We start from the raw sequence: 24,944 nt of genomic DNA on the forward strand, positions 1-24,944 counted from the left end.
TATCAATGAGTCCAGTTTCTGGGGCTCAGCAGCCCTTTGTGCCGCTGTCACAGGTGGAAGAGGATCAGACTAGAAGGGGCCGAGACCGGAGCGAGAAGAGGCTGTCGGAAAGCTGGCACAGGCTGGGTACGTCAGCCCTTCGGCACAGGGCTATGCAGCCACAGCACAGCATACAGGTATCCCGTTAGAGGAGGAAGAGCTCGTGCCTGTGCAAATGCAATTAGGCTCCATCCGGAAGCTCCGTAGCTAGTTTAGGGCTCCTGTCATCTTCCCTGATTTATGCTGCAGCACTGATACGTCTTAAAAACAGTCAGTCAGTGCCCTACTACTCAGGGAAGAAGAAACTGCTTTTTGCCCTCAAAATTTGCCTAATTTCAGTATTACGAAAGTCAGAAGGTGCCTGGAAGAAAATGGAAAAACCAGGAGCCATTACAAAATATTCCATGTGCATTACAAATTGTGCTTACACAAGGACAGGATGCGTTCGAATACACATGCGTTAGTGAAATGGAAGTGAGGGGACTTCTGAGAGAACAAATATAAATGTCCTATCAGGCACCACAGAAGACTCTTCTCTCCAAGTCGGTCATGAAGGGCGTGCAGCTCCCATGAGCTCCGTTACTGGGGATCAGTTTTTGCGGCTGTCTAGCAGTAAAATGCCCCATGCAGGACATAAGAATGTGCCTCTGTGAGAAGGACAGAAGAGGGATTGAACGAGAAGAGCTGTCCTCATCTGTCAATAAGCAAAACAATGAGGACTCTCCATCTCTTCTCACATGGTTGATTGATAGAGAGAAACTGGATCTAGGCACTATGTTCTCTACTGTCTCCTCTATAAAGAGATCCCTTCAATACAGGCGGGCAGCCTCTGCCGATGAAACAGCGAAGGGAGTGGAACAGACAACGAAGGCCTGGAGGTGTCACACACGGATGCAGTGCTTTAGAAGAACATGTCCCACCATGCCACGAGGATCTATGATCTGGGGATTAGAAAGTGTTTTGGGAAAAATTACAATTGGAAATCAGGATTCTGCTTCCCAGGTCTCATCCTAAAGATGTTTTTACTGAAAGGGACTATCTACTTCCACCTACATCTTCTGACTCCAAAACATACATGTATGTTATTTTTTATGTTTGTCAAGTACAGCTTCACATTATTTAGCCCCTTATATCAAACTGTATCCTTTACATTAAAAAATGAATTCTGTTACTAAACTCCTCTCTCCAGTAATGTTTAAAATACTGACCACTCAGTGTCCATCGCTCAATGTCCTGCTAGAGTAAGGAAGACTAAGTGCATGAAATTGGACTGTAAATTAGCTTCTATTTTGAGCTTGACATACCCATCCTGTTTTTTCAATGTAATTATATTTAGCCTTCAATCCATCCCCAGCAGCCCTAATATTTCACATTTTGTTAGTTGGTCTGCTTTATTCTGACTGGTGGCTCACAAAAATAACTCCACTTCAAAACATCACATCAGAAAATTAACCCTAAAGGGGTGTTTGCAACCCATCAACACTCCTGTGCAAAGGGAAAAATACCACCAGAGCCCAGCTGACAACAGTAGGTGCTGAAAGCAGTAACAGACAAAAAAAGAGTGAAAACTCAGAAAAACACGCATACAGATTTCGGTTCTGAACTAAAATAGAATACGAACTTGAGAGCAAATATGATAATTACTTTATTATAACCTGAATTTATATGCTTAAAGCTTTCTATTAATAAAAACTCTTTTTAGACACTATTTCCTCTGCTAGATCTTACATAAAATGTGATAATTGTCTTTTAGTATTTTCAGCAAATCAGTTGGAAGTAGTCTTTTAACTGTAAATGTACTTCATGGGTATTTTTATATTTAAGAAAATGTTTTAAAGACATGTAAATTAACCTCATTATTTTTTTTGCTGCTTATAATTTCGTCTCTAAAATCCTTAAGTACCTCAAAATGACTGCATTTTGGAGGAGAAAAAAAATCTAAAATTTAAAACATAAAATTGCGTTTATTTTCTTTGAATCATGGAATAATGCATCAAGCTTATGTATTTTGTATAGCTAGCTTACATATGATTGCACCTCTATGGTACAAACAGCTTATCTCATACCTGTGCTTCTGCAAAATCCAGTTCTGTGAACATTCACTGACAAATTATTTTATATGGAAAAAACCCTTTCAGTGGATGCAGCTAGTTCTTCTAAACAATATTGCCTAAAATGTTTAGTAATACTAAGAATATCCATATAAGCAATTGTCCCAGGACTGGGCATCATATCATCCAAAAGCAAGTATAAACATCGCCTAGATCCCATTTTGCACTGACCAGCCTTGGTGTTTGCTCTCGCTTTCCTTCACCTCTGGCAGGACTTCCCTTCCCTAAAGCGAGGTCTTGGCCCGAGACCCAGCTGTGCTGCACCTCTTTGGCCAGGTGTTGCAATGCCTGCTCGGAACAGACGAGGACAGGCTCAGAGCGTTGGGGTTGTTCAGCCTGGAGAAGGTTCCAGGGAGACCTTAGAGCAGCCTCCAGTACTGAAAGGGGCTATGGGAATGCTGACAAGGGGCTCTTGATCATGGAGTGTGGGGATAGGATGAAGTTTTAAGCTGAGAGAAGAGGAGATTTAGATCAGATATTAGGGAGAAATGTTTTCTTGTGATGGTGGTGATGCACTGGCCCAGGTTGCTCAGGGAAGTCGTAGCTGCCCCATCCCTGGAGGAGGTGGGAGGTGTCCCTGCCCATGGCAGGGAGTTGGAACTGGATGAGCTTTGAGGTCCCTTCCAACCCAAACCATTTTATAATTCTATGAGCATTCCTTACTGGAATGCAGTAATTATCCTGCAGCTTAGGAGAGAGTCTAGATACGTGTTTTGTTTTTTTTCCTGAATCCAAATGATGAGCCTAAAACTAAAACACAAAGTTCAACACCGTAACTAGCAAAAAATATTGCTGCTTTTTGTTGTTATTTAAACAAGCCAAAAGTTTCTTATTCTTTCCCACGTGCCACTATAAATTGTAAAGGACTCAACACTACCCTAGTAGAAGTGACATTTGTATTTTGCTTTTCCAGCTGAACATCCTTTTCATCCACTCCTGCGAAGATGATGCTGAGCACCATTAGGATCATAGACAGTCAGTCTCACTTCAAGTCCTACTTCCACATAAAAGCTAATGTCTTATGGTACCATTTTTTCCCTGTTTTTCATTATTTCTTCAAGACACATGTTGGAAAGTGACTAAGTTATCTTTGATGTAGGGTAAGATGATGATAGATACATCAGCATCATCTTTCACACAAAGGTTAGTCCAGCTGAAAGCACCAACAGAAATAACTTTGTGCGAATAAACTTAGTTTAAAGGTAAAGAATAGGAAATAGCATCTGATAATTATGTTTTGGTTGTGTAAGAAGGGGAACGTAACAAATTGAGAATGCAGCTGAGATCTAGCCTGCTCTATTTCCCTCAAATCCAGATTTGGCATTGCCCCCTGTTGCAGCGTTCAGTTCAGCATCTTGTCCCGGGGTGTTGAATGACATCCTCAGGGTCCTGCTGGAAAAGAATAAAAGCTTTTTCTCTCAGCTAGCCAATAAAGAGCAAGTCAACAACACTCCAGGAACACCTATTAAAGCCTACCAGAGCCTAATAAAAACAGTTACTTAAATATTAAAGCCATTTCATTGCTAGTGGCTGGAACACGAGAAAGCAGGTATTTCAGCTGGTTCAAGCCTTTATCAAAGGTCTAAAAAGAAAATTTGTGCTATTTATAGGCACAAGCATAGAAGCCCTATGCTTGCCAGCCCATTTTATTGCTAATATAAACGAAATTAATCTTTAAGCCAATTATTCCTTAAATGCTGCAACTGAAACTCGGCGCTACTGTAACAGCCACTCAAAGGACAGACAGCCCAAACCAGACCACGGTCAGTCAAAACCATCCGTATCACCTACGGGGTCAGATTTTATAAGTGCTTTCAGGGTGTTAAAAAACATCAGAAACACCATGTGTGTTTAGACAGATGTAAGGGCACAACAGATTATGAACTTACACAGCTTAACTTGTCCTAAATCCATAATTACACCAAAACTTTAAGACATTTGCTTTCCTTTAAACTAAATTGTAATGTTGATCACAAAATTAAAAGGAAATGTAACCCTTTCCTCCCTTCCCGTCGTGCACCATTTCCACCCTAAACCCTAGTGGCGTGCACTGGTTTGGTTCAGAGACGGGTATTGTTGTGAAACATTCAGCTTCGCTGTAACAGCTGTAGGTTGCAGAGGACAAAATGCTCATTGCACTGGGAATTCTGGCAGCCCCCAGGTAGAAAACTGCCCTGTAGGACTTCGTTTTGGGCTGCTGGTGGATGTCCTTACTGCCTGCTTGGTTCCTTTTCTCTGCTCATCTGTCTCAGAAATATTCCACGCTTGATCAAGAGTTGCTAGTTGATCTTCACATTTTGATCGTTCCCGATTATGTAGTTGAAAGTGTTCAAGTGCAGGTTCTACTTTATTTCATTCTGATCTGTGAGCTTTTTTGCTTTTTATTTCAAAGGTGATTACACCTCAGACTTAGACTTGTTCACCTCATTCTTTAAGCTGTCTGTGGATGTGCTTAAGCGTAATCTTGTTCAGCAAGACGCTTGAACACAGTTTGTCTTTTGTAGGAAGCAGTGCTGACAGCCTTGTATCTCCTTTGATGAAATCCTTTTCATAACATCACATTAAGGCAATTATTAATATCCATGAGTATTCATCTGGGTTATTTTTCATAAGTAACTCCGCAGGTCTAAGATGTGTATGTATGATCTAAGGATCCTAAACAGATCACACAGTAATCCATGTTTTTCCTCAATTAACATTATCCTGCAGCTGCATCAGCAATTTTTGTTACATCTAACATTTAGGTTGAACACGTTTCCATGCAAGATTTATTCTTTATATTCAATATACTATGGATTTCTATAGAATCTCAGATTTATTTATGTTGGAAAAGATCTTTTAAGATCACAGAGTCCAACTGTAAACCCAACACTGACCACTCTGCCACTAACAACGTCCCAGAGCACCACATACATACATCTTCTAAATACCTCCATGGATGGTGATTCAGGCACTTTCCTGGGCAGCCTGTTCCAGTGTTTGACAAACCTTTCAATGAAGAAGTTTTCCCTAACATCCAATCTAAACCTCCCATGGTGCAACTTGAGGCCCTTTCCTCTTGTCCTGTGACTTGTTACTTGGGAGAAGAGACCAACATCTGCCTCACTACAACCTCCTTTTAGATAGTTGTAGACATCATGTCTCCCCTCAACTTCCTTTCTCCAGACTGAACAGCCTCGGTTCCTTCAGCTCCTCCTCGTAACCACTGTGCTCCAGACACCTCCTTTGCTTCACTGCCCTCCTGTGCACACGCTCCAGCCCCTCAATGGTTTTTTTGTACTATAGGGTCCAAAACCGAAGAGAGGATCCCAGATGTGGCCTCACCAGTGCCGAGTGTAGGGCCACAATCCCTTCTTTTCTCCTGCTGGCCACACCACGGCTGATCCAAGCCAGGATGCTGCTGGCCTCCTTGGCCACCTGGGCCACTGCCAGGAACATTGACTGCAAACAAGTTTTATGTAGAACAAAAAAAAAAGTTACAGACAGAGAGATAAGTGCAAGTTTTGACGGAGAGTGGGATAGCATCAAGCTGACATGAGAATCCCTGAGAGCAGCTCCAGAGAGCACATACCATCAACAGGATTAACAGTGTGAGAGTCCGCAGGACAAGAATGCTGGTCAAGGCATACACCAAGAAGCAGGAGTTGCTGGAATGTCGTGCCTGAGTGACCGTTAAAAGAGGGGTCCAAGTAGAACCCCAGTATGCACTGCAGTGGCTAATCTCATTAAAAAAACCCAAACAGGTAAGTGTTGGCCAAATGGTAAAAATCTTAAGTATATCTTTAAAATTGTTTGCTACATAACAAATAATTGAAACTTCTATGCCTTCGACGAATCTTCCGCTGCAAATACAGAGATGTAAGAAACATGCAAATGAAAGCCCAAGAGTATGACAGCAATGCCCATCTGCCAAAGGCACAGCACTCATCATGGATCATCCAGTTCCCTTCTACAGGCAAACCATAATTACGTGGCCAAAGAAAGAACAGAACAAAACAAGCTGTGACACAGCACTGACAAACAGCAGCTTTGTGCTTTCAGCATCCTGAGCAGCAACTAAGGAATTATAAAATAAGGTCATCTATCTCATTTATTACCTTCTACCAAACTAAGATCAACTACATCATGCAATTCTTATATTTTCCTTTTAATGACATTTATAGAGACTATTGAAATACTTCTGTGAGCTAACGCACTGTAGGGTTTTACTACTAAAAAAAGATGGTTGATGAGTATTTCTAAAAAGCCAAAAGGTCACCATAGTAGTGCAACTGGATTCTATCCAGAGTTTAACTTCTCATTATTTGTTTATCTTTCTCCTTAAAAATTTCTCCCTGATAAATATCTTTTGAAGAATTTACTTTAAAGCGTATTACAATCCCAAACTCTCAATAAAAGTAGCATTACTTCTATTAACAGACTAGTTTACCCTCTCTGGTTTCCTAATTGGTACTGGAGAGAAGCAGTTATAATGAAAACGATCTTCTGTTTGATTGTTGCCATTCCTGCAATGGTCCCTAAAGCTGAAAGAACCTTGCACAACAAAGGAGTGTATTTCATCGAGGAATAAAGGAAAACAATAATTGACATTTGGCCCATCATTCCTTGATATTAAACAAGTAGAGTGATTTTGGGAATAAAATGACCAAGCGCATCACCTTGAACTATTCCTTCTGCTGGAGGAAGGAGGAGGCAGCTTATTTGCAGAGCGGTATGGTATTTTTCCACAACTGCTTCCCTGTGGCATCATTGTGGATTTGCAGCCCATCTCCTGTCAGCACTGTATGCTAACAGAGACCCAGCTCAGTGCCTTGATCACAACACCAATCTGTCTGCTCCCCACGCCTGGCTTCGATTCTGCAGAAGACATGGGTGCTTCTTCCCTGAACATTAAAGAGTTGGACCCCAGCATTGTGGAGATAAGGGAATTATTCTTTAGCCTGCAAGGTATAGTCTCTAAAATTAGGAGTTCAAAGTGTTTTCTTCACCTTTTTCTGAGCTGGTACCAAAAAATCAGGCACCAAGCTCCATTAGCACAGCCAGAAAGTTTAGCCCAGCAGAACATTTCTCCTCCCCAGCAGGTTAGGAACTGAAGTGCTGCCAGGTACCAAAAACTGCAGGGGCCTCACAAGGTGAAATGCCTTTCTTGAAGGGTGCGCTGCACAGCAAAGCATTTACGTGACAACCTCAGCCTCTAACGTAGGGCCTCTGGTGCTCCTGACTGCCAAGATATGCTTCAAAAGTCATAATTGCTCACAAAACAGAGGGCAACTAAGAATAACAGTTAATCATCTGGTGATTTTTAGGTGAGCCTCAAGTTTTTGGGTACTTGGTGTTGTCAGTAGCGATAGTGTCGAGTTTAACAGGTTCCACGTGCACAAATTGCCTTCCTCTGCGTATCCTGGCTACAAATGCTTTAAGATATTTAAAGTTATTTTACCAGTGGAATACATGTAGCATGAAGAATTACTTCAGTACTACTTCAAAATCAGTACTAAAAATTTATTCTTCACTTTGCAGCAGAGCCAGAAAAAAAATAAATCTGAGCATATTGTCCACCCGCAATATACCCTTCACAGCTCGACCTGCCACATCCTTTCTCCTGAGTCCCCTGGGAGACAAATAAGATAAGACAGCATCCCCCTAAAAGTTTCAAGAGTTTAACTTGCCTAATTTGACGTCCTACCAGTTCACAAGGATTGAGCAGAGAAAGTAGAGGACTGGCAGGAAAACAACATTTTTGATTTAAATGCTAACATTTCCAGGCTTTCTAACCCTCATTTTAGTGAGCTGATGGATTTGTTTGTTCCTTTGCACTCTATCAGAGGATCTTTTTCGAGCAATCCCATTTGACATTGGGATAAAGGTAAGCCTGTGCATCAAGCAGTTTGAAAATGTTGCTAAATGAACAGAAAGCCAAATGCAAAACAAATCAAGAAAGACCTAGAGAAGAAACTTGAGCAAAAAACATGGGGTGTATCTTAAGATCATTGCTTTGCTCTTAGCAGTGAATGCAATATCTGAATTGAAAAAAGAAAGGGGCTGTTTTGCACAGTACCTATCCTTCTACAGAGAAAAAAAAATAAGCTTCAAAAATAAAGAACCTTTTTACGAGCTGTCATGCTGTTCTGATAAAGTAAAAAGCTATATGGAAACAGGGCTACTCATTAGCATAAGGCTAGAAGTGTCCTAAATGTGATAAACGATTAGACTTATTTGCTAATTATGAGGGAACATCATATAGCAATTGCACATAAGGTATTCATAGGAACATTTCATTAATTTCTTAAGATACTGATGGAAAAACATATACTTCTTATTACATTAACCATTATTTTGCCATTTATTTCCTAGCAGCCTTTCCTTAAATCCATCCAAAGTGACTGGAAGTTTCAATGAGCAAAGAAACAGGAATGGAGACTCGAGTGTTTGGATCACGGCCAGAAAAAGAAAAGCTGCTGCCATATGTGAAATTCATAGGAATATGTCACTGCAGAATTGAATTCAAACCTCCCCAGTGTCTGCAATTTCACTTTAAAAAGCGTGCAATACAAAAAGACACCGTAAGAACACCAGTTCCAGTAATTTTACAATTTTATCTGAGCAATGATTTTACAGCAAACAAATGACTCCACTCATAAGTGATGAGCATAGATTCATTTATGCTTATGTTAAAAAGCAAGATCAATAGAATCTCATCAATATAAGCTCAAAAATAAAACCAACACTTTCTGCTATAGCATAAAAAAGAAGGGCATGAGAATAAGAAGAACAAACAAGAGTAAACAAACCCAAAAGGATGTTAAATTAAAAACCACCAAAGAAGTCAGCAAATATACTGAGTCTCCAAAAGTGGCGGAAAAAAAGCAGAAGTGCCAGAAGCTTCATATAATATTCTAAAATCCTTTTAGTCTGATTTACATAAGAAATTTCAAAGGTAGCAACAAAATTATGATGGGAAATTTTCAATGGGAAAAGAAAGGTGTGGGAGTGTACTGGGCTGCAAACTGATAGAAAAGATCTCTGTTTTTTCCTAGGCTGTTTGGCCAGTATTTCAGCAAGGAACTTTCTGTCAAACTGGAAGGGGGAAAAAGCTATATCAGGGAAAACAGAAAAAAAACCCCAAATGCATGCTTGCTAGCTACTGTGCTAAACTCCAAACAATGCCACCGTGTAATCCTTTCACCAGAAGCAAATCCAGAAATGCTGTAGGCACTTGGTGGCTTCAGAAGGACACTTCTGGTTCCAGTAACCGGTGAACAAGGGCTTAGTTCTTCCCACTCAGAGAGAAATCCGATGAGAAAGAAATACTGAAGCTTTAATGAGGACATACATTATTGTTCATCTCCTGTTCTGCTGCCACACAATTCCTTTACAAAATCTCAAATCATTAACAAATAGGAAAAGCAAATTACATGAAGTTCACCCAAAGGTCAGCTGCCCGCACCCAGCCAAAAACACGCAGCCGGTAAGAAAGTCCTTAGTGGAACCACAGTCTGTGAACCGACGCTGCCTTAGTCAGGGCACTTTGGGAAAATCCCACTAATTCTGCCAAAAAATTGTCAGGTACAAAACTCAAAGGATAAAACCTCTCAGAACATCAAAGTATTTCAATATTCCACAAAGGGAATATGGCAATGTTTCATTTTATCTAGTGCAATACTGATTTTGTATTGCATTATGACAGCATGGTTATTAAAAGAAAAACATTCGGATCAAGGGCATTTTTTTCCTTTTATTCATTTGAAAAGGGAGCAACAGGGATCTTAACCAAAAAAGGAGAGAAATATTGAAGGGTTAAACCCTTCACAAAATACATCAGAACATGTGCTGCACTGCAAATAATAGGGCTGATCTTCCCATAGAATTAAAACTACTCTGAAAACACAGTACGCCACTCCCATTTCTCATTCTTTGGAGATTTATATTTCTTCTGTTAAAGGAAAATGAACTTAACAAATAATCTAAGTCAACTATTTAGGATAAAATTGACCCACGCTAACCCTCATTACTCCTCTTGTTCCATGAAGACATGATATTCATCAAGCAAGCCCTTGCTGTGACTATGTGAGTGACATTATGGTGTATCAAATACTCTTTGGATTTGGCATGCTAAGTGATTCTTAATGACCTAATACAATTAATTCAAAATAAAGACATTCATGCTTTTTTATTCCAAAGCAATATTACCTGAAGCACATACACAATGAACAGGGAGTGGGAAATTCAGTTACTATTTCAGTGTATCGTCTGCATTCACTCAGCTGTAACAGCCTGAGACTATGAGGTAACAGGAAGAAATGTGAAAATGATTTCACTTAAGATGTATGTTCACCTAAGATCTGAAAATAATTAGTGATCACTTGCAATAACATCAGTGTAATTCATAGTATGTAATATGGCACTAATAATATTGAATAGTCTTATATAGATGTACCTGACTAATAGATGGATGTCACTCATATGTCCAAGGACCAGTGGATGGAGTTGTGGTGGTTTCTCTGAGAATAGATGAACTGTTGGAACTTGGCTGCATACAGGATGAAAGGATGAATACACTTTGGCTGGTTTTTTAGTTGTAACAGACAGCAATCTAACCCTGACAGAAGAGAGCTCAGCATAGTTTTAGCTTGTGAGGCTACAAGGTCTCACATGCCTTGTGGATGACCATGTTTTGGGATGTGGATGTGCTTCACTATGGAATAAATCTTTCACAAATTCTCATTTCTCCCCAGGAAGCCACTCCAACCTCAATGTTTCTTACTTCAGCCATGCTGCTCCATCACCACTTCTTCTCTATTCTGCTTATTTGTCCTAGCAGCATTTTCCAGCCCTTACTCATCTTACCTTTTCTCCACAACAAATGGAGAATGCAGACGGGAAGAGAGCTGAATGAATGTCATTTTCAGAGACCCTCAAGAGGAACTGTATTTCTAGGAAGAGCAGTACATCCATGCTGTCTAACTTCCCAATACGCCCAAATCCTCTGTCTTAGAGGACGGAGAAGGCATTGCCATAATTTTGCATAACAGCCTATTATAGCTATTGTCTTGATTAGCAAATACCATGTAGTGCTTCGCAAGTCAGTACATCAGCCCTTATTGGGCATCAGAGACTTTCCACCGCAAAAGCAGAGCAGAACCCCCTCCAGAGACTTAGAGAGGATAACAATGATGTCAAGCTAACTAGAAAGCCATCTTCAAACTCTCTTTTCTTTGGCTATAGCCTCTTACTGTATCTCTGTCCAACTGTGAAACAGAAATCGTATTTACACAGCGATGGTATAATCAGGTGTTCACATCACAGCATGAAGACAGGAAAGACTCTGGAATGCCATATTTTGCAATATCTATGGAATGAGATTTTAGTGAATTTGTTTATTTTTAAGACTACATTCTACTGACTGAGCCATTTTCTGCATTCTAGCTCTCCCAGAGTGGCACCTCACCACGAGTTATAACAAATTGAAGAGTAAAGCTTTCGAAGGAAGAGGTTGCTTAGCAGACAGTGTGCAGCTCTTGCAGCCATCACCTCAATTTTTCATTTTAGTACCTAGCAGAACACACCTGGCATGTATGAATAAGAGCAGTATGTTGTCATTGCAAATATTTTTATATCAGCTCCCATTAGTGACAAAATACAGTGGCTTTCTATACAGTTTGCAGAAGGAGAGAAGAATATTCATGTTCTCCAGGATATTCTGATAGCTGAAAGCATAAATGTTAACTTGCAAGGAAAAATAAGCCAAAGTGCAAATGATGTATCGAATACTCAATGACAAGTTCTGTTATTTGTGACCAGCAGTTAGAATCACAAAAAGAAAAAAAAAATAATTCCAGGTAGCACTGGAGCACCTTACATCAAGAAAAACAAGACGAAACTCAAGTTACACAAACCCCACTGTCTGAGGCATAGCTTTTTTGTTCCATAACAAATCCAGAAGGAAGACAGGCCATTTCTATCAGCCTCAGAACCATCATTTTCAGGCGTGAAGACCAAAACTGGAAGTTATTTCAGTTAATTTTGTACAGCTGTTTGTTGACAAGTGCAGGAATTCTGGAACTGCTGAGAAAAAAACCTGACTGGCTGCTTTGTGCCTCTGTTGAGTGAGCTACAACGTGACTCCAGACTGAAAACAGAAGGAAATGGTGTTTTGTTTCCCTAGAATCAATCACTATAGATTGCCTGAAAAAATTCTCTGGCAGTGGAACAGAAGACAATAAAACAGATCTATTAACAAGCCTGGGAAGCACAGCTGGGCTATACCATACTCCTTGAGGAGGGAAAAGTTCTCCAAATCCTTTTCCTATAAGGTGTGAGGGGTTCACAGCACATCACCGGAGCTTTAGAAAAAAAAGTAAGAAAGGAAGCAAAAATTATTAACAGAATACAGAAAGGGAAAATACTTCATATTAATTCTTGTAAACTGGTAGGAAGGGAAAAATAAAGACCTCACACACATGCTAAACTGCCCCCCAAACCAGACAAAACTAATACATTTGGAATAGTGATGTTATAGCTTTTGTGGGAACCTAGAAAATTTTATTTCACTTAGTTAGCATGTTGGTAAAACAGAGAGTTTAAATTGTAATTGTAATAGTAAAACCAGATGAAAAGATGGACCTGGACCTGCCAGGCAATAGAAGGCAGAAGCACCTCCAGTTCTGCTGGTGTGGGCTGGTGGAGCTTTCCCATTCTCCTCTGTAATCAACAACAGGAGGGCAAAGCAGGCGTTCACAATGTTGTCCTCCCCTTCCCTCTGGTGCAGGCAATGCACGTTGAGCCCAATGCTGCAGCAGTGCTGTCAAGCTCGCTGTTCCCCACCCGCTGGGGGTGAGTGTGCTTTGCAAAACTATGAAAACGAGACCCTAAAAGCTGGAAATTACACCTGCCATTCCCAGAGAAAACTTCTGTGAATGTGAAGTCAAGTGGCATTGGGCTAGTAACAAAATTCTCCCACATAAAAGTGTTTCCCACTGAAGCAGTTGCCTCATCGTCATTTAACTACAAGACCATCTGGCACTGAAGTGAAGTCTATTGTGCGTAATTAAGACTATCTTTGAAAAGGAGATGGGAGAGTGAAACACCTTCAAGGAACTGTCAAATCTGGGCATCAAAGAATGTATACTGTGACTGCCATGCCAAGAGGACTGGAAAAGTTTCAGACAGTGATTTGCTAGGTCCACAGCAGAGATAGAGAGAAGAAAACATATTAAAAGCCAGCTGAAATGGTAAGCAGGTGACCCATTTACTATTCCTTAACCCCTTATCAAACACCACCAGATCTGAGGAACTGACTGCACAAACATTCTTAGCTCATGGGAAACATAAAATGAAAACACATTGGCTTCAATAACATGAGAAAAAATGTTGCCTCATGTTTCCCCCCGTCAGCCCCGGTTCTTCCCAAATGACTCTGCCTTTTCATCATCAAACTCTTAAGCACAAGGTCCTATGGACTGTTTGCCTTCGCAAACTATTTACCGTGGCCTCGCAGGTACCATCAATCTCTGCAGGCCAGAGTTTTATAACTCGGGTCTAGAAGCAGCAGGGAATCACTATAGAAATTAGCTAAAGTAATTTTAAAATGCAACATGGTGAAAAAACCAGCATCAGAACCTTAAATCACTTCTAGCTAAAACCTAAGAGCAATATCTTAAAGTGAAAAGTAGAAGCACAACATCATGCAGTAACAGTTAATACCTCTTAGGATCTACTGGCTTTGGACAACTTCATTGAGAAACGCAGAGCTAGAGCAACGAGAGAGATGTAAAGAACTGAAAAAAAGAAAAAAGAATTACTGATAGAAGAATCTGCATTAGCACACCAACAATATCCAAAGGTAGAGGCAGACCTGGGATGTTAAGCCAGTGTCTTTCCCTAGGATGTTATGAGGACTTGTTAATTAGAGACACGTGTAACGGTACAAACTTATGAAGTATTAAAAAAGGTACAAAATCATTATTAACCAGCTAAGAGCACGTGCATTACATTAAACTTTTGTCATCCTACGTGCATCCACTGTATTTCCATTGCCCTGTATGCACTGAAATGTATGATTACCTTAATCTTTGCTGGTGTAATTACTCCTAGGTGTAATTAGCAGCAGCTATAGCGTTCAGACTGGAGTTCTGTAAGCCCTAAACCTCTCCCCAGGATTAATAAGCAGAGTCTTTTGTAGCTTTATATTGTGTTTGTAAGGAAAGTTCATGTGTTGGAATACAATCTCTCCTCCATCTTCTCCTGACGAAAGCAGGTCTTTTAAGCATTTCAGAATGTTTACTATTGCTATTTTCCATGCAGCTTTGGTTTTGTCCCTCCGAATCTTTTAAGTCTCTCTACAGGCGCACTGAGCAGCCTCGAAGCTGTAAACCACATAATCCAAACCCGTTCTCACAGCCCTTTTGACCACAAGGGACAGCTAACAATGCAACCTTCCAACTGAACACACGGACAACCTCAAACTGTATAAATAGTTACATAAAATATAGCTATACATTTTCATAGAGAAACCATTTCCTTAAATTCAAGTGTTCATTTTGAAGCTTGGATGACAACTGTTTGAACTGGGTGGGTAACTTCAAAATGACATAGTAGAATGAAAACCATTCAAGTAACCAGACTATTCAGAGCTCCACGTGACAATAAATCCATGGAACTATATTTTACTGCCAAAATATCTTTTCTTTTCTCTGACGGTTTCTAGAAGAAGCCTGTATGCTTTCAATATACTTAAAAAAAAAAAAGTACAGCCCACACTTGTTTACTTTCCAATTCAAAATAAAAATTCTTTTGATCATATTGATTTCATTTTTCCTTTGAGAGAGAAAATAAATAGCATATTTTCAAAATTAATTACCTGAAGCTGCCGGGAAAAATAAAATAAACTGCAAGATCATTCAAAATGCTGTGTTTGATTGCCAGAATCTATGTTTGCAGCTACAGAGTGTCGTTGACATTTACGAAGAATATACAGGGAAATTTAAATACTACAATTATATTTAAAAAATAGGTCAAAAAATGTTTATCAGGTATACCCAGATAATGGAATAAGGATAAAGTCATGTCAGCTGTAACAACTGTCACAAAAATACACTAAATACTGCTGAAGACTGTAAAATGTACAATATAATTCTCTTTCTTAACAGTTAACTAACTTAACCTGGAACGCAATTCATATATTGGAGTGGGAGAAAGGGAAAGGCACCAAAATTCAGACATATCAGTGCCTCTGTTGAATTTTTTTTTAAACTAGGAAGTCTTGAGACTTAAAAGAAAACAGAATGTTTGAGTTTCCTTTGTTTTTAAAGCAGGAAAGCTGAATTCACTAAACCCCTTATCTGGAAAAAGGAAAAATACTGCTAAGCTGTGTACCGGTAAAATCAGAGATCACTAGGGAGCTCTCTTTCTTAAAGAACTTCTTTAAAAAGAGGACAAACCTGCAAACTACTAAAAAGCTCAAAAATAAGTTCTCAAACTTCCCTCATCAAGAGCTGATGCGTAAGAGCAGAAGTCTGGAGCTCATCCATTTCGTCTTCTCAGGCGTCCGTACAATAAAAAAGGCCAGCAGCACTGCATACATATTCATAGCAATCTACTTGCTTTGATTCATTATACTGAAATCAAAGCCAAATTCCCAGATTTTATGCTCAGTTAGAGAATAAAAAAAAGTCTTTAGGAGGCATTACAAGCAGTTCATAGATACAGGGCTGATGAGGATTATGAAATAATTCAGATTCGCTGTAGTAGATTATATCACATACAAACACAGATGAAGATGTAAAATGCCAAAGCTCTCCACTGACCTTGCTAGGAATTTCTCAGATCACTGTGCCCCTTGCCCCTCGACATCCCATCGCATCCTGGGATTATGCCTAAGCCCAGACACAACACTTGAGGATATCACTAGAATCATAGAATGACCCGAGTTGGAAGGGACCCACAAGGATTATTGAGTCCAACTCCTGTCCCTGCACAGGACACCCCAACACTCACACCGTGTGTCTGAGGGCATTGGCCAAATGCTCCTTGACTATTGTCAGGCTCGGTGCCATCACTGCTTCCCTGGGAGCTGCTCCAGTGCTCCACCACCCTCTGGGGGAACAGCCTTTTCCTAATGCCCAACCTAATCATCTCCTGGTGCATCTTCCTGCCATTCCCTTGGATCCCATCATTGGTCACTAGAGAGAAGAGGTCGGTTTCATTAAATCACTCATCTGGTTAGTTTACTTCTATACTTGATATCCTAAAGAACATTTGTAAATACTGTGACACCAACACCAACATTTCGACAGTTGCCCAGGAGCTGTATTTGAACAACTTCTGAGCAATGTGGTGCTCACAGTCGCGGCTAAGCCACCCCTTGGATGCTCCAGCTAAAATAGACAGAACTCGTGCTTCAGCTCACCTATTCAACCATTTCCTATCATCAAACATCCCATCAGGCTGGAAGGGAAGGCAGCTGGAGAGCCAACAGCAAGCTCAGCTCTGAAATCCAGCAGAGTCAGGTTTCCAACAAGTCCTTGAAACCACCTTTTACAGTAGAGCTGAAAGATGCTCAGTACCAGCCAGCTACTGATGGTGGGCGGAGGGGAGAGGAGGGCTGGTCCGTGGGTCAACTGCCTCTGCAGGACACTGTGGATGACAATATGCTGTTGGGATACCAGTGTTTACATTAACGCACCACAGGTCACTCCTGGGAAAGCATTTCCCTTTCCATTCCTTTTCAGTATCTGAAGCGCCAGTAATAAGCAGGTAATGCTGCTTAAACTTCATGGCATGTTCACTTACCAAGCAGTATATATTGATAATAAAAGATACATACTGAGTTCTCACAGTGGTTAATGAAGAGCATGAGCTTAGTGAATGTCAGTTTGAAAAAACCATCAAAACTTGTTATTTAAGATGTTGTGATTTTCAGGTCAATACTGCAAAGGTTTGAACACCTGGTTTTGAAGCTACCGATACTGAAAAATCATTGGCTTTACATTCAATAAGTGGCCAATCAGAAATTATACTATGTATTAGCGATGAAGTAGCTTCACATCACGTATCAAAACATTAATTTCCCTGGGTTCAGAGTTTTCTTTTTATTTAATATTATTTCCATGCTTGCACAGTGAAAGAGCTTGTTGAAAACTACTTTAATAAAATTACCCAGATACAGACTCAGCCTATATTATAAATCCCCGAAAACAGTAATTAGTAATGGAAATACTGGCAGAAATTGAAGTATCTATCAAAAACAGTAGTGTAATTACTCTGTGTAGGTAGCAGAAATGCATTTACTGACTTACACTCCGCAGATCCACGTAATAGCTATTAACACCTAAAAATACACATTGCCCACCCCACCCCGACTTCCTTAGCTGTTTGCCCTCCACTGCTTTCCCCATCTTCCCTCCTTATACCACAAAAGACAAAACCCACAACAAAACCAACCAACACCACCAAGCAAATAAGCTTGGCACAGCACTCAAGCCATGGATCCGTAGTTCCTTTCCAAGGCTGCATTTATCCATCCAAAAGCAGATCCAAACCAGAGACACTCAATTTACACAACCAGCTCAGAGCTCAGATAAACTGAATACCCAGATGTCAGACAAAGGAGCCACACTCTTTGAAAAACACCCCCAACTGGATTAAGAAGACTAAACAGAGAGATGTAATTACTGACATGTGGATCTAACTGGCAGCAGATAAATAGTGGAGTCAATGCTGCAAAGAGTTGTTCACAAAACCTAGGCTCCCTGCAGAAAGTCTCGTTTCTCCAGCACTGAACCCTGCAGTTGTGAGATGTCTTCGCATTTGTTCACCACGTGCCAGTTGCTTCTCTCAAAGCAAGCATCGACTTCTCAGAGAAAGAAACGTTAGGAACAGAGACTGTGTGCCTGCACTAAAACCCAAACACTATTTCAGCTTGGCCACACGCTGAAACTCAGCAAGGAAGAGGTTGGAGTCCAGAGCTTATTCTAACCAGGTGAACTAAGCACCTCTTTCAATACTCCAAGGAACCTCTTTTCACTGTCGACTTTGGTTGTTTGGTTTTGTTCTCATATATTTCAGAGATGACCCTGAGAATTGCCTCTATGTTATATCTTATTAAGGTAAATCAATTCCCAATGCATCAAGCTTAGTCTAAAAAAATAGAAACCTTTTAGGTTGAGTTTCTCTTCTATGTTAAACTGCCTCCTCTTCCCTAAAAAGGGCTGATGAATAATCACTCTCAGATTCCAAATTCCATAAAATACAAAAAAACTTCTAGAATCAACCCATCAACTACTTGTGGTTCATTTAAAACTTTGTTTTCATAAAATGCGCCTTCCAGACTTACAGAAATAGAACAGGGGAAAATAAACAAAAAAATCACATTTGTAAATTTACAGGAGAAACAAGAAAGCAAGATGATAATTTTATCCTGCATGACAATGTACATCTACAGGCCTGTCGTGACGGAACACTACAAACAGGCTGTCTGCTGCTGATCTCCCTGCAAGCCTAAGGCTTTCAATTACATTCTCTCTTGCTATTACCAATAGAGACCTGTACTACATGATATACATTTATGACTTGTGCTTGATTGAAAACGGAGAGATGCGGAGGCAGGAAAATCTGTTTAAGTGCCAGATGGTGGTAGAGCAATGGTCTTTCTTCTGGGGATAAGCCAAAGGAAGAAGGTTTGCAAAAGCCTGCCCAGCTGATCCATCCCACAGTAATTACAGTGTCTCATCTTCCATCCACTTCCTGAAGCAAACGTGTTCTTTCAGCTCAGAGTCTTGGAACTCTAAACCTTCTGAAGTCACAGGATCTACATCAGCTCGTAACAGGGCAAGGATTTTACCACTGATCCTGTGTAATACAGTATTCAATAGACTTTACTGCATAAAACCTTCTAAACTGGAGTGTAATTACTGGACAGACAAAACACAGCAGCGGACATTTGTTTTCAGAAAAATTATAACCAATACAAGCGATGCTGGCTGCATATAACTACTAAAAATGTTGAGTGAAAGCAGACCGTAAAGCTCTGATCACCCTTGGATTTCCCCAAGCCAACCCACACAGGTATAGAACTCAGAGTGGGGCCAGGGCTGCAGCGGGAATCAAAACATTATGTCAATCATACACACACAGAAAAGTCAAAATCAGCTTCAGTTTCTTACAGCAAATGGTAAAGGGAAAGATGCTCCCAAAGAATATATCTTTCCTTTCTCTTCACCATTCCATGTCAGTATGCTTTTTGTTCATTTTTAACCTGATGTTTGATGAAAAATTGCTAGAGAATTTTACATAGCACAATTAGGATAATACATTTTTCCTAAGACTACTAATAAAACTGTCAGGTTTTGGGTGACTTGATGGTATTTCCAACAGGGGAAAAGAAAGGTTGATTACAAACAGGAATTTGAGAATTCAAAGTCCATACAAATAAAAAATCTGAGTGACAAGTGACTGGTTAGAGTCAAGATTTTTATGACAGATTGCAACAGGAAAAAACAAAACTTCCCAGGCTCAGCTTTCAGACTAATTTTCTTCACCCTAATCTTAACTCTTCTTCAATATCACTTATTTCTATTTCGTATTTTTTCCGTTTTCTCAAAAACTAGGCCATTACACAACTGGCCAACTGCTCATTCACAGAAAATGATATCATTTTCTTTTTGAGCAACTACCTCCTTAGAATGAAAACAATTGATTTTTTTCTTGTCTCAGACTTGGTAAAAAAAAAAGTTCACTTGGAGGAACTAAATAAAACTTTCAATCAACAAAAAAATTCTTTAGTAGTACAGGTGTAAAGGGTTACTCTATCAAAAAAACAAATCAAACAAAAGTAACTGGCGAAAAATAGGGTGCAAGCTTTATTTATTACCTCTGCTTTAATTTGCTCTTCCATTTTCTGGTGGTGATTAGCTCACCATCACAGAAGAAAGTGGACACGTCTCTGTCCTCAGGAGAATGCAAATTTCTTCCTCCTGGAAAAGGCTTACCATGTTCTGGAGCAACACACTGCAATACAAACAACACACAAATTACCACCTGTAAAACACTACTTAGTAAATCTTTCAAACAAACAACTTTGCTACTTTAGGTTTCTACAACATCACTAAGGTGCCTCACCTAACACAAAGGCATGATCCAATACCTTTTAACACACCAGAGATACATGGCAGAATGTATCTGGAAACTGGAAAATTAGATGTTATTTGCATTGGGGTTTCTAAGCCTCAAGGTTAGAGATCCCACTAGCGTAAGCATCAAACAACTCAGCTTTTAATCCCACTGTGCATAACAAGGGTTCTTGGTGCCCACAGCATCACCCTTTTTCCTGACAGAGGTACCTAGTTTGACACCACCATCGTACCTCTCCCAAGCAGTACCAAGGGCCAGCTCTTGCTGGTTGGTTTTCTTGTTGAGAAGAAGGCAGTGACAGAGTCTGGATGTATTTTAAGTACAGCTTATGTACCTACTCCACAGGTTACTAGATAGGATGCCAGCAATTACTTCTGTTAGGAATTTCAGATCAACACTGACAGTGTTACAGAACGACTTCATCTCAGGGATTTGCTTTAATGGAGAAACTGAGGCTGTTTCCCAGCTCACACATTGCTTTCATACCTACCGTGAATAAACAAAAATTACCATGAATAGGTCTTCCTGAACTTTAAGTTAAAACTTAAATATAAGCTTTGATCTTAAATAAATAGGCATATGCCCTAATTTGCATAGTGTAATTTGCTCCACTGACAGTGATTAATACTATTCATAGCAGAACAATAAGCACCCAAGTATATCTTTTGTAACGTTGCAGCACACACGTTTCAAAACCGTACAAAAATAAGTAAAAAGGTTATATATCAGGTAGGCACAAGCCCGCCAGTCATAGCAGACACTTCCTAGGTCCAATGACTAAGAAAAGAGAACAAAAATAAAGCACAGGGAAAAAAAAATGAAGAAACAGAAAACTTGAAAATATTGTTAATATACTGATTTGAACAACTGGCTAAGGGAGAAATTCTCTATGTAAAGTACTCAAAATCATTAGCAACACTTAAAGTTATCCAATTATTTTAGAAAGATTTACTCTAATAACATTAACAATGAATAAGTGTGGGTACATAATTGAATTACTGTGAAATTAAGTTCCTTTGAAGACAGACAGATAAGTAAATCTATTGTTTTCTAAAATTGGTTTTCTTATTGGAAAATGAATTCATTATAAGACACTACCATATCTGGGCATCAAAGCAATGTAGTTATTCATACAGCTGTGATGTTGTTATTCATGGAGGGAAAGCATTGAAGGCATTAGCTGTTATCACTAATAAACTCAAATGTAAAACTGGTCACTCTATTTGGAACAGATGAATCAAAGCAAAACAAAAAACCAAAACTACATATATGCGTCATTTAAAATTGTTTTTCTATTGAAGCACAGCTTTTAAATAAGCTACTACTGCTCCAGAAAACAAGCAGGTTTGTCACTGATGGAGAACCTTGTCCTGGTACGGGATGACTGTGACAAGCAGTTAAGCTTCTGAACAGCCCAGTTTGGTAATAACAGCATGATAAGATCATTGAATTTCACATTAATGTGTCAACGGCTTGAACAGTGCATTGGAGGCCCCACAGAGGATCACATCACCCATCTTCAATCCCAGCATTTCCCAAAGCCATAGCTGCTGAAATTACACTGAAATTGGTACATACAAAAAAATTACATGAAGTTGTATGCTATTTTGTATATACCACTGAAAAGTTCAGACTCACATCAGTCAGAGTTATGCTGTTTAATTTAAGACCTGACAGTTTACTGGTTGCACACATTAAACTTCTCATTCCCTCATTTTATTGTGCTGGCATTGACACTGAACAGTTTAATTCCTTAACTAATTATTATTACCAAATTATACTCACTATGGGGAGTCGCACAGCATCATAGCATCGTTAATTATCTGATAATGCAGAAAATAAAGATTTTAATGGAAACCACTACATCCGAATTGCTTTAGCATCTTCCTTTGCCTCCCACTCAACAATAAATACAGCATTTTCTGCACTACACAGCCGTATAATATTCATTCTCGTTCAAAGAAATGTCAACTTAAATTTACTACTTCTCTAAAATACTGCTCTTATAATACTTGGCACTCATCAGTGAGACATACCTCACATTTGCATATTTACTTTCCATGAAAGTAGCAGCTGAGGTGCAGCCCAGAAACTACAAACATAGAGTGGTGAATACTGACAGAGCACTGGGCTCTCTTGTGCAGCTGGTGCCACAGGTTGAGTTGCTTGAAGGTGCTGCTGATGCTCACCAGAGCTGGGATGCTTTCAGCTTTAAAAATACTGCTGATGCTCACCAGAACTGGGATGCTTTCCGCTTTAGAAATAATGTGTCAGGCCTCACGGAAGGAGTGTCCTATAAACACTGTAAGCATGACAGACCGGCTACTGCCAAGATATCCAAGATATCCAACTCTTTATAGCCCTCTTTGTGCCCAAGAGAGGCAAGTAAAAAGATCTTGGGCTCTCCACAACACAACTGGGCCTTGAGATCCTTAACATTGATCATCTTCATAGAAAAAAATAAGTTTAAACAAATTAATGCTTTGGAAGAATTGGCATTTCCATTTTAAATATCTCAGAGATTTTGGCTTTTGAAGAAATTAAGGTTCTTATCAAGCAGTGATTTATTCTATTTCCTTTTTCTGGAGTCATAGAATCATAGAACCATAGAATGGTTTGGGTTGGAAAGGACCTTAAAGATCACCCAGGTCCAACCTCCCTCCCAGGGGGGATCAGGTTGCTCAAAGGCTCACTCAACCCGGCCTTGGGATGGGACATCCACAACATCTCTGAGCAACCTGTGCCACTGCCTCACCACCCTCACAGGAAAACATTTCTTCTGAATATCTAATTGAAAACTCCTCTCTTTCAGCTTAAAACTGTTCCCCTCGTCCCATCCCTGCAATAGAGATCTTAAGTGTCCTTTAAAATTGATACATACGGCCGGGAAAAGAACCACTAAGGCAATTGTGGCTTTCAGAGAGTTCTCTACAAGTGTTATTTACAATTTGCTTTAATTGGCAGTGGCAGTGTTAACATCTGCGCCACAGCAACCTTAATCAGAAAATGCAACACTTAATTCTATCAGTATTAAGAATTCTCTCTCCTAAAAGCTCTTTGGTGTTTAGGTATCTTGGTGCTGTAATTAAGTGTTCAACTGGCTGTAATTAATCAAGTTGTGATGTAATAAAAACACAAGGACGTTTCCATTCAAAATGTTCAAACAGGAAGTATAATACCTGACCAAGGAATCAAAATCTGCCTAGAAATGTTTATAGGCCCCACTTAACCTACTGATATTTTAAAATGCCACATGTCCTGCAAATTTCCACGGGCGCAGGCAGTGAATTTCCTTACACAGAACAGCCCATCAAGCCATGCTGCTCTGCCAACTGAATACCTGCAGAAAAATCAGCAACATCACAAAAATCATACTTTTCCATTTAGAAAACATATTTGCTAGGATTCCAGGTGGTTAAAAGTGTGAGAAACACGAACACTAGGTCTGTTGATAAGAATAAACTCAATAAGGTGCTCTTCAGAGCCCAGCGCAACCAAGATTTTGATTTAGCGATCAGACTTCATTGTGTAAAATTAGTTACAGACAGTAGTGATGCAAACCGTGTATAATGCATTTCCTAAACCAATCAAGGCCAGCTCTTTGCAGAATCATTTTGCCAGTAGGACAATACTAACTTTTTCTGTTTGTTTGATTCTGCCTGCGTAATCACAGCCATGAAGTATTTTTATCCCCAGCTACGTAGCCGGCAGAGTGCATATGCTTCCTCTCTCCAGCAAAATCAGCTGTATTGGCAAAAGGCAGAGTAATGTAATTACCACTGCCTCCAAAGCTTCTGTGTGCACAGACAAGATAGTCAGGGCTGAAAACTCTCCTTCCCTTGGCCACCACAGCTCTGCAGGAGAAGTCCTGTAGCAAAGAATTCACAGCCAGTACCTGAAAAATTAAATCCTCCTTTCTGTTACTGGCAGTGTATTTATGCCGGCAAAGTTGACAGATCTTGGACTATTATGCTTAATTTTTACAATCACCTTAGGTAATGCAGGGGGAGAGACGAGTGAAGAATTTCTAGCCCCCCCGGCAACATTTTCATGTTTTATATCTTTTGCAGCCCTCTCTTATGGCTGGTCCGTATTCCAGCCTCTGTACGGCTCGACACTGGTGCATAACCTGTCCCAATACAAAGCCTTCTGTAAGTTTTTCTAGCGTGCCGTTCTCTCCTTTCAGGTAAATCACAAGATGAGTTATCCATCCAATCCTAACAGTGATCCCTGAGGTATCATTCCTGCCTCTCGACAACTCAATACTTTTCTTGCTATCATTACTCTTTTTTTTTTCCCCTGGTCAACTTCTGGTACAGACAATCAGCAGCAACACCGGCACCTGACCCCGCGGGGTAGGAACACACGGCTCGCACAGGAATGTAGAGCTCCAAAGAGAGTAATTGTGCATGTCACAAGGTATTTCTTCAGTGTCGATGTTTCACTTTTAGCCTCATTCTGACCACAGCTTTACACTGACTCCAGACAAAAAGCAGGGTAAGGATATGATGAATTAAGCCCTTGGTGGAGTAAGCAGAAAACAATACAGCAAAAGAGCATTTTCATTAAGGTATACAACACAAATCTTTCTCTACGACCAAACCACACTAGTTTAGCTGTTTCAGTTATGCCAAATGCATTCATACAACTCGGTAAATGCTATTA

General features: G+C 39.9%; 1 long non-coding RNA gene across 2 annotated transcripts in view; it reads right to left on the bottom strand.

Annotated features, from left to right (window-relative positions):
- Positions 1-8,922: 8,922 nt before the first annotated feature.
- The window catches only part of LOC128853037 (uncharacterized), a 37,770-nt gene continuing 21,748 nt past the window's right edge, over positions 8,923-24,944 (bottom strand). For both annotated transcript variants that reach the window (XR_008451256.1, XR_008451255.1), the window contains 3 exons: positions 20,020-20,156; positions 13,854-13,927; positions 8,923-12,493 (listed from right to left, as the gene is read on the bottom strand). This is a non-coding gene — a long non-coding RNA (uncharacterized LOC128853037). The remainder of the gene's footprint in view (positions 12,494-13,853; positions 13,928-20,019; positions 20,157-24,944) is intronic.

This window comes from Cuculus canorus, chromosome 9 (genome assembly GCF_017976375.1).
Source record: "Cuculus canorus isolate bCucCan1 chromosome 9, bCucCan1.pri, whole genome shotgun sequence".
NCBI lineage: Eukaryota > Metazoa > Chordata > Aves > Cuculiformes > Cuculidae > Cuculus > Cuculus canorus.